Source organism: Hyperolius riggenbachi, chromosome 6, assembly GCF_040937935.1.
Source record: "Hyperolius riggenbachi isolate aHypRig1 chromosome 6, aHypRig1.pri, whole genome shotgun sequence".
NCBI lineage: Eukaryota > Metazoa > Chordata > Amphibia > Anura > Hyperoliidae > Hyperolius > Hyperolius riggenbachi.
Window position 1 is genome coordinate 336,790,411 of NC_090651.1, and position 9,725 is coordinate 336,800,135.

Sequence of the window (9,725 nt, forward strand, 5' to 3'; positions counted from 1 at the left end):
TCTGAAGAGAGTCTGAAGCGAGAATAGATCTCGCTTCAGCTCTCATATATAGCAGGGGCACGTGTGCCTCTGCTAAAACGCTGCTATCCCGCGGATTAACGAGGGTCCCTGTCCCCCCAAATCCCCTCCGTAATGCGAGGGAGCGCTTCCGCATTGGGGCAGGGCTAACCGCCGCAGCCCTGCCCCACGTGCGTCTGTCAGCGCGTATCTCCGCCTCTCCCCCGCACCCTCTCAGTCTTCCTTCACTGAGAGGGGCGGGGGAGAGGCGGCAATGCGCGTCTGATAGACGCGCTGGGAGGCAGGGCTGCAGCCGTTAGCCCTGCCTCCAGGAAGCAGAATCCGGCGACCAAGTCTGCGACCAAGGTTTGCGGGGGGTGGGTTGGGGGTCAGGGACCCTCATTCAGCCGAGGGATAGCAGCGTTTTAGCAGGGGCACACATGCCCCTACTATATTTGAGAGCTGAAGCGAGATTTAGTCTCGCTTCAGTGTCTCTTTAAGAATTATTTTATTCTAAATGCAATTTAATGGGTACAATTAAAAAATGGAAATAATCATTATTTCTCAGTTTTTGGCCATTACAGTTTAAAAATACCACATGCTACTGTGAATAAAATCCACACAGGTAATTTTTTTCAGTTTTACATCCATCGCTAATTTTTAGCCCATAAATTGATAATAATATGCTCTTGTAACGATCCGCTCAGCTGCCTGCGCAGGCAGGCAGCCTTTTGACTATTGTTCAGGTCTGCATTCTGCAGGTCTCTGGAGGAGAGACCTTTTGTCAGTTTGGCAGCTTGCTGCTGAGGAATTTGCATACATTTGTCATGCAGATTGCCTAACTATCTCCTTTGAAGGCGGGCAGTATAAAAGCTTTTCTGGCCCACAATGCTTTGCTGCTCATAGAGGTTTGTTCCTGCTGGACTCACCTGGAGTGTCAGCCACTGCTATCTTAGTATAGTTAATTCTTGGGGAGTGCTCCTTGCATTCCTAGTTAGTGCAGTCAGTTTGTGTATAATTTGTACTGCCTATTCTGTCCTGTCTTGTCTGTCGCGATTGCGCTGTCGCCAGCGGCGGTTGATAGCGAATCGCTCTGTCTTGTTTGGATCGCACTAGCCTCTAGCGGTAGCGGCTGTGGATCGTTCTGATCTGAGTTCCTGGAGTGTAAGCTGGAGCAGCGGTTGCTACCGGCTACCTCATCTGATCTGTCTTGTTTAGATCGCACTAGCCGCTAGCGTTAGCGGCTGTGGATCTTTCTGATCTGTGTTCCTGCTTGGATCACACTTGCTCTGGCGGAAGAGCGGTGGATCCTTTCTGCCTAGTTACTGTTTCTCGTTTGTCTGTCTTGTCTGATACGGGCGCTTGCTGTAGGCTCGGTGAGGTAACCGTTAAGCAAGCGTTCACATTCTTTGTTTCGTGTTTGTCTGTCGGTGGTTAGTTAGGCGTGCTTGTCTCTGTTGTGCTTATCACGTGGAGACCGCGCATAACCGCATGCACTGTTGCGAATGAGTGCGGTGTTCGCGGTTAGCTAGCGTTTGTTATTTTCTTTATCATTCTCGTTGTATTATTTGCTGTGCTTTTGCTCCTCTCGTGCTCTGTCCTGCTCAGTCTGGTGTCACTATTTGGCAATCGCCATTCTTGCAAATGCGTTCTCACTTTATTTCCACCGTTGTGTGTTCACCGTTGCTGGGTGGCGACTAGTTTGGTGGACACACATTGATTCTGTCTCTTTGCTCTCTCTCTTGGGGTCTATCTTGCCTTGCGTTGCTGCTTTTCGTACAATTTCCATCTGGCATTTGTGGCAGCGCAGAGGGTTTATTCCTCTGCACTCCACAGCTCCACCTGCCGGTGGGAATTCCCCTCTACTGGTGCTTGCACCAAAAGCTGGGTTCTAGTATCTTGACACGCTTGTGGAGGACCTCCGCAGTATCAGCGCACATCTTTGTGCGCTGAACACGGAGATATCCCACAATCGTTACAGCTCTCTTTTTACTATTTGACCACAAGATGTCCCTGCTGAGCAAATCCTATTAGCGTACAAGTACACTATAAAGGTGTCAGAATCCGCTCTGCTGGCCCTGATTCCCTGGACTGTTTTGTTTCCTATGCAGGTTGCATAGTTCAGTCCAGGGAAAAGAGGACTTTTTGTCAGTTTGCGAGGCTGACTGATTTGCATCTACTTATCTTGCAATCTGCTTGTCTGCTTCCTTTGAAGGTTTCCAGTATAAATGTCACTTCCTCCCAGAATTCCTTGCTCATCATAGGTTTTGTTTGGTGAAGACTGACTTTAGAGCCTCAGCCTCTTTGTACCTTATTGCGAATGTTCTAGTGTAGTAAATTCTTGGGGAGTGCATTTTGCACTCCTCCTAGTGCATTTGTACTGCCTAAGTCTTGTTTTGTCTTGTACTGTTCTTGCGATTGTACTATCTCCTGTGGAGGCTGATAGTAAATCGTTCAGTCCTGTTTCTAGATCGCATTCGCCCTAGCTCTAGAGGTGGTGGATCTCTCTTGTCTGTGTCTTGGAGTATAACCTTGGCAGCGGTTGCTACTGGTTACTCCTTCAGTCTTTTCTGTCTGGAACGAACGCTTGCTGTTGTCTTGTGTTTGGCAACCGATTAGCAAGCGTTCCCGCTATTTGTTTGTCTTTGTTTTCCATGTTCATTCGTTAGTCAGGGTTGGTACGTTTTGTCACTGTTGCGCTTAACGTGCGGTGACCGTACAATTAACACGCTTGTCACTGTTGCACATAACGTGCGGTGACCGCGTTTAGCTACTTCATTTGTTATTTTCCTTGATGTTCAGATTGTAGTTATTTGCTGTGTCTTCTTTTACTCAATTCATGCTCTGTCTTGCTCAGTCTTGTGTTGCTGATAGCAATCGCCACTCTTGCCATTAGCTTTCTCACTCTGGTCTGTTCTATGTCTACCGTCGCTGGGTGGCGACTAGATTGGTAGACATTCATATAATCTATCTCTGTTCTTGCTTTATTTTGTGCATCGTGCAATTCCAATCTGGCATCTGTGGATGTACAGAGGACTTGTTCCTCTGTACTCCACAGCTCCACCTGCTGGTTGGAATTCCCCTCTACGTGGTGTGCGCTGACTTTGGAAATCGCCCCCAGATCATTACAAAAGGAAACATTGTGTTGTAACTAGGGAAGTGATGCAGGCTTCAGTGGAAGCCTGCAATCACGGGTGGCCTGTGGAGAGATTCATGAAAGTTCCCATTCATAAATCTAACGATCGGGGGCAGAAAGCAGCGGAAATTTTCGGCGGAAGGAAGTGGTTCTATTTAAGAATAAACACGGTTTGTGAACAAAAACAGTGTGTATTCTTGGTGGACATGTACAGATTGGCACATGGGACTTTTGTTTCCTGTAGCCAATCCCCCCTGCTACCAGCAACATAGCGATCACGGGCATTTGCCCGCACAATCGTGTACAAACCCCCCCAAACTGCAGGGACGTGACTAGCATGTCCTTGCAGCTTTAGCAGCTGCCGCTGCAGACGTGAGGCTCACGTCCACGTGGCATAAATGGTTAAGGGGAAAACTGTGAACAAGTTAGCACATTTTTCAAAAAGACCTTGTAGTTTTTGAGAAAATCAATTTAAAAAAATGCAAAGGGAACATGATTTTTAAACTGTCATTTCTCTGAGTTTAAAAAAACATTTTTCCTTGCATTTTTTTAAATCAATTTTCTCAAAAACAACAAAGTATTTTTGAAAAAAAATGTTTTTTGACTTTTTCCGATTATTCTCTTTAACTTGTATAGGAATTTTAGTGTCAATAGCATGTATGGGAGCTTTGCCTTTCACTGCTAAATTCAGCACTTAATTATGTGAAAATGACGCAAAAAATTACTTGAAATAATGAATGTGTATACGAAATTACAAATTATAATCCCGTGTAGGCATAATTGCAAAAATTTCTACAAAATTTAATGTAATTGTAATTAGCTGATTAGGATCATCACTGTCAGTTAGTATGTTAATTATCGTTTTTATGGAGTTTTTTCAACGGTTTTTAAGTAGGAAAGGAAAAGTTATCATTTTTTGTGGGGTTTTTTTTATCCATTTTTGTGAAAGGGGGCCGGTTAGGATTAGGCATCAGGAAGGGTGTTTGTGCAAGGGAGAGTGGTTAGGGTTAGGTGATGGGAAGGGGATTTGTGCAGAGGGGTGGCTAGGGTTAGGCAACAGGGGGGAGGGTTCTGTGTGAGAGTAGGGTGATCTTTGGGTAAAGTAAAATATCAGTGGCAATAACCAATATTTTACTATTGAAAATGAACACTTTAAATTGTAGAATATCGGTAAATGTACCGATATTCTAGTATTGGCTGTGTTCTGTGGTGCCCGAAATTCATGTATGCAATACTGCACCTGTTTAACTCTCTAGTAAGGCCGAATCTGGAATATGGAATTCAGTTCTGGGCACCACATGACAGGAAAGATATTGCAGTTTAAGGGCTCTTTCACACCAAGGCACTGCGTTTTAGGGGACGTTAAAGAGAACCTGTACTGAGTAAAATTATTTAAAATAAACACATGAGGTAACTTCAAATGAACATTACATAGTTACCTTGCCATCAGTTCCTCTCAGAAGCTCACCATTTTCTTCTGACAATGATCCCTTCCAGTTCTGACAACATTTTGTCAGAACTGAAATATATCAGTTGCTGTCAGTTATATATCAGTTGCTGTCAGTTACAGCTGAGAGGAGAACTGATGTGTCCATGTTTCCCTATGGCTCAAGTGGGTGATGTTACAGTTTAACTGTGTGCTGACCAGGAAGCTGTTATGGGGTGAAGGCCATTTTCAAAATGGAGGACGGAGAATTCCATTGATCACAGTGGACAAACAGGACACAGGAGAGGAGAAAGCGATTGAGGAGTAGACTACACAGGAGGTAAGTATGACTTGTGCATGTTATTTTGACTTTTAATTTTCAGTACAGGTTTTCTTTAAGGTCGCATAACATGCCCCTAACGCAACGTCTGGTGGTGTTTAAGTTGGACGTCAGTTTGAGCTGCGTTATGCGGCTCAAAAGACTGTGGAGACCATGTGATCGGAACACTCCACGTCACGTGGTCCAGCCAGCCAATTGGCGCACAAACCGGCCGCTCCAGGAAGAAAACAGTTACGTCAGCATTATTAATTAGCCATGTGGCTAATCACTGTGCATGTGCAAGCAGTTTAACGCTGCTAAAAGCGCGTATAACGCACAGCATGCTGCACTTTCTGTCAACGTCCAGCATTACACTGTAACACAATGTGGGCACTGTGAACAGCCCATTGATTTTTCATTACTGTGATTTGGGCTGCGTTACAGGCTGCTGTAACGTCCCAATGTGAAAGCAGCCTTAGAGCAGATGCAGAGACAAGCAACATCATTGATACGAGGGATGGAAAATCTCACTTACCAGGGAAGGTTAGATAAACTGGGTTTATTTAGTCTGAAGAAAAAATCCTTTACAGGACTACTATCATGAAAATCATAACATTTAAAATACGTATGTGTTGTTGTCACACCTACAGCAGGTAGTAGAAATATGACAGAACCAACAGGTTTTGGACTAGTGCATCTCCTGATAGGGGATTCTCAGGGTTTTGTTTATTTTTAAAAGCACTTAATGAATGGCAGTTTCTCTGTCCAACTGCCAAAAATAAAATAAAAAAAACTACAGCAAGCAGGAAGGCTGGCTTGCATTATTGTATATATCAGGGTTGCTCGTAAACTACGCCAGCGCGAATCTACGAGTCGTAGACCGCAACTACACATCGTAGTTCATAGCCGAAGTTTTAAAACGTTGCATACGTATTTCCGCGTAGTCGTAGTCCCGCTATGCGAAGCTTCGCCCGCTACGCATAGTTGACGTATGTATTGCGAAGTCAACTATGCTTGCGGTAACTGCGTCTATACGGATCATTGCGCATGCACAGAAACATTATTGCCCTTCTATACGTATACAATTCCGCATTGAAGGTAGAATGTACGCATATATTAGTTCACCCATGCGCATAGTTAGCGGATTATTGCGGAAAGTGTTCCGCATAAGGGCATAAGCGTCTGCATCAACTACGCTTCGCACTACGTGAAGCTTCCGTATTTTAACGTGTAGTCTATGAAATGCCAACGTAGCGAAGTTTCTGATTTCGTAGCCGTAGTTTGCGAAGCGTAATTGCGGAAAACTATGCGTAGTTCCAGCGTAGCGAAGTTGGCTGACTACGACCAGCTCTGGTGTTTAGCAAGAGTTTATTTTAAGACATTCACTGAAAACTATATTTAAAACTGTATTTATAGTATGAATACAGTTTTAAATATAGTTTTCAATGAATGTCTTAAAATAAACTCTTGCTAAAAAAAACCCATGAAGAGATGGACTAGTCCAAAACCTGTTGGTTCTGTAAGATTTTTTACCATCTACTGTAAGTGACAGCAACATAGGAGAAAATTAATTTATGGCTTATTTTATTCTGGAAGAAACATATTTTTTATTTGTATATGTTTACATGTATTTTACATTTTACAATTTTCGCAATAGTGGTCCCTTAAAGCTCACACACATCCAACACAATGCACAACCAATAGCACAACATGACCAACTGCACAACAAGTTGTTTACAGGACAAGTACATACAAACACGGCAACCAACTAAACAACCAACTCACTTAAATACCATGCACGCAAGCTAAACGACAAACTGCTCAACATGTCCGCATTCAAACACAGTTGTTCAAAAGACTTTCACACACTTGGCCAACCTACATGATAGTTGGGCAGGTTAATCCACCAGTTGGATCTGACAAACAACCTGTTATCAGTTGGTCATCTTGGTTGTTTGCCAGCCTCATACAGGCCCAACTATCTTCCAACAGACCAAGTTTAGAAGATACCTGGGCAAATTGTTCGGATGTTTGTAGGAGCTGAAGATCTAATTGACATGTTTAAAAATATTAAAGTGCAATATGAAAGCTTGGCAGATGTGCTTTTTGTCCATAGGCTTGTGCAAAGGACTAGACGATATGAACTGTGCATGGAGGAAAAAAGTTTTGGGCCAGGGGCACACTTAGCAGAATCACATGAGTTTTCCACTATGCGGTATGAGGAGAATTCATGTGATTTTGCTAAGTCTGACCTTAGCCTTTGCCAATTTTTTTAGGAAAGGGTTCTTTACAGTAAGGCCAGGGTCGCACTTAGCAGAATCGCTTTAGTTTTAGAACACATTGGTAACATGGTAAAGCACGGTAGCAGGTGGGTGGCAAACATCTGCAAACGGAGGGCACAGTCTGAGAAAGGATGACATTAATAACATAAGCGGGTACTGCATTTCACTTCATTTTTTTTTATCTCAAAAGTCCTTTAAGCTTTAAACTATGCTTAAACAAAAAAAACAAAACAAATCTAAATCAAGCAAAGCATCTCAGGATGCAGCATTGTACTGTTTGTTTGTTTATGTTGTTTTCATGGCTGAACTTGATGCAAAAATGTCTTTTTTCAACTTTAGTTCATTTATTCTTTTACTTTCCAGGATCATCATCATCGACCTCCAGCATACGAGGCTGCACCACTCCGAGTGTCTGCAACTTGCTCGGAAACCAGGCGTTGACTTACACCTCTGGAACAACAACTAGTGCCACTGTGAAGACATTCTGCAGCAACAGTGTTGCCCGACTACAGCACAGCGCATTTTCCATGACCTTGCTGTGCATTCTCTTTCTAATTAAAAGTTTACTGTAAAGGTGCACTTAGGCATGCGTGGGCATCAGGCCTGGAACCCACTAGCAGTATGTTACTAGGCCATTACTAAGCGCTTGTGATATGAAAAGCTCTTGCTAATGTAATGCTATGGGTGTGATTCCAATTGAGCCATGTGATTTTACACAATTCCCCCATAGCATTGCAGTAGCAAAAGTTTTTTCAAATCACTAGCTAGGTGCTTGTTCACATCTAAAATCTGACGTCATCGATTTTCGATTTTTTTGGGGCCTTTTGTTTTTTCCCCTCCCAGCGGCGCTTACCTGCGCACTTCGGTTTTGTATAAAGCGTTTTTGTAAGCGCTTTTGCAGAGCGATTCTGTATTTTCACTTCCTCACGTCAGACAGGAAGTGATCTCTATCACCTGGAAATGAATAAACACAATGGGCCTGATTCACAAAGCGGTGCAAACTGTTTGCACGCCAGTGAAAAGCCCTTTATTACGCCTAAACTCAGTTTAGGCATGATAAGAAGAAACTCGCGCGAAATTGCCGCGCACAAAGCACAGCGCGGTGCGCGCGATATGCCCATTAAACCCTATGGGACTTTATTCATGAAAGCGCTGGGGAAACCGCTATACAAAGTGCTTTTTCAAGCACTTTGGGATTTCCTATATTTTCTATTGAGTCAAAGCGCTCAGAAAATGGTACAGGCAGCGCTTTGGTGAGCCGACCGGAAATGAACCGCTCAGATGTGAACTCTCTCATAGGGAATCATTGAACGAGCTCTTTTAGGGCAATTTTGAAAATCGCCGGCGTTTAAAAAAACAACCCAAAACGCCCTAGGAGTGAATGAGCCCTTAGAAAAAGCTGCTAGTGGGCCCTTACTGATGCTCATGTGATGACATGAATATTCTCGGCTATTGAATGCAAAAAAACAAAACAAAACCTTTTGAGGATGTGCATTTACTTTAAACTGTCTCTAAAATACACATATTTTACATTCTCTGCTTTGTTAATGTTTTTACTGAAACTATTGTTTTGTAATGCTGTAGATAACAAGAGTAAATGCAGAAAATATGACAATAAAATAAAACATCTTTAGAAAGTAAAAAACAAACAAAAAACACTTGTGTGACTGACCGTATTGCTGATATCAGTTTGCACAAGAAAAACAAACAAACAAAAAAAAGCGTGACAGACATGTGTGACAATATCCCTTTGCTGGTCACTGCCTGCTGTGTGTGGAATGTGCATTGACTGTTGCCATCTCCCTTTACCACCTGTGCAACTGTACTGTGTATTCTAGGTGACCTCTGTGTCGCAAAAAATATATAGAGATTTTATTTAAATTGCGATAATTCCCCTTGGCTGGTCACTCACTGCCTGCCGTGTGTGGAACGGACATGCACTGATTGCTACTGTTTACCACCCGTGTGACGTAAAAATAGGTTCACACTTGTTCTAAAAACGTATCTGTGGCTCTGTTTTTTGGCCCGGAACAAAACCCGAGCCACAGATACCAATGTTAAAAATAGAGTCCATCTTCACTAAAAACAAAAACGGATCCGTCTGCGTACCGAGGGATCCGTTTGGAAAACCTGAACAGAAAGCCCGGATTTGCAGGATTTTTCTCGGACCCCAGATACACGGAGGGGTAGTGAAAATCAATGCAAAAACAGATCCCCCTCTACACAGACATCTTTGGACACAGAAACTGATCCGTTTTCTGTGTCCCAGTCCCAGTGGGTGGGGAGGGGACCACCATGCTGAAAAGGGTAGCAGGCAGGAAGGGGGCAGCGGGGGCTGCGGTGGGAAGGGAGGTCACCCTCCTTCACCTGGGTCCCCCTCCTTCACCTGGGTCCCCCCCTTCACCTGGGTCCCCCCCCCCTTCACCTGGGTCCCCCCCCCCTCTCCTGGGTCCCCCCTTCCCCCTCTAGCTTGCAGTGGAATGCAAGGAAGTAAGTTCCCCGCTCGTCTTTTACATTGATGATTTTAATTAAAGTGGACGCTAATTAAAAATACAAGATTTAAAA

The 9,725-nt window shown here is 43.7% G+C and overlaps 1 long non-coding RNA gene across 1 annotated transcript in view; it reads left to right on the forward strand.

The window, feature by feature from the left end:
* The window catches only part of LOC137522941 (uncharacterized), a 58,823-nt gene extending 50,108 nt beyond the window's left edge, over positions 1-8,715 (forward strand). The window contains exon 5 of the long non-coding RNA XR_011022486.1: positions 7,524-8,715. This is a non-coding gene — a long non-coding RNA (uncharacterized lncRNA). The remainder of the gene's footprint in view (positions 1-7,523) is intronic.
* The last annotated feature ends 1,010 nt before the right edge of the window (positions 8,716-9,725 follow it).